The sequence below is a fragment of the Alligator sinensis genome, unplaced genomic scaffold, assembly GCF_000455745.1.
Source record: "Alligator sinensis unplaced genomic scaffold, ASM45574v1 scaffold1740_1, whole genome shotgun sequence".
Lineage (NCBI taxonomy): Eukaryota > Metazoa > Chordata > Crocodylia > Alligatoridae > Alligator > Alligator sinensis.
Genome location: NW_005843154.1, coordinates 138,015 through 139,118, shown reverse-complemented (window position 1 = coordinate 139,118; position 1,104 = coordinate 138,015).

Sequence of the window (1,104 nt, the reverse complement as noted above, 5' to 3'; positions counted from 1 at the left end):
GGTTGCACAGCTCCAAACCCAGTGGAGAATCAGCTTCTCATGGGATGAGCATGGTCACGCTTGAAGATAGGTTCAAGATACAGGTGGACCTAGACAGGCTGGCAAGTTGGGCGGATCAGAACCAGATGAAGTTCAACATCGAGAAGTGTAAAGTGCTCCATCTGGGGATGAACAATCTTCAACATACTTACAGGCTCGGTGGCACCAAACTGACTAGCACCATGACTGAAAGGGACCTAAGAGTAATAGCAGACCATAGTATGAACATGAGCTGTCAGTGTGATGCTGTAGCCAGCAGGGCAAACAATACTGCATCAATCGATGCATCTCCAGCAAAACCAAGGAAGTGATTCTTTTGCTTTACTCAGCATTGGTGAGAACTCAGCTGGAGTACTGCGTCCAGTTCTGGGCCCCACACTTCAAGAAGGATGTGGAAAAGCTTGAGAGAGTCTAGGGAAGAGCCACCTGTATGATCAGAGACTTGCAAGGCAAGCCATAGGAGGAAAGGCTGAGGGACTTGGGTCTCTTCAGGCTAAAAAAGAGAAGGCTGAGAGGGGACTTGGTAGCAGCTTACCGCTACTGGGTTCTCCTGAAAGTAGGACCTGACCAAAGTTGCATAGAGGGGAAGTATCACCTCCCTGGACCTGCTTCAGATGCACCTTTGGATGCATGACAAGGTGTGGTTGGCCTCACTGGCTGCGGTCTGGTATTGGCGGCTTATTGGCTCAATAATGACTCCAAGATCCCTTTCCACCTCTGTGCTTTCAAGAGGGGCACTCCGAGCCTGTATGTATGCTGTGGATTCCTTCTCCCAAGGTGCAGCACCCTGCATCTGTCTACGTTGAACCCCATCCTATTCTCATCTGCCCACTTTTGTAGTCTGTCTAAATCTAGTTGCAGCCTCTCTCTCCCTTCAAGTGTGTGCACCTCGCCCCACATCTTAGTGTCATCAGCAAACTTGGACAGCCTGCTTTCCAACCCCTCATCCAAGTCGCTGATGAAGATGTTAAACAGCGCGGTCCCAAGGACCAAGCCCTGGGGTACCCCACTGCTCACATCTCACCAGGTTGAGTACAACCCGTCCACCACTACTCTCTGGGTGTG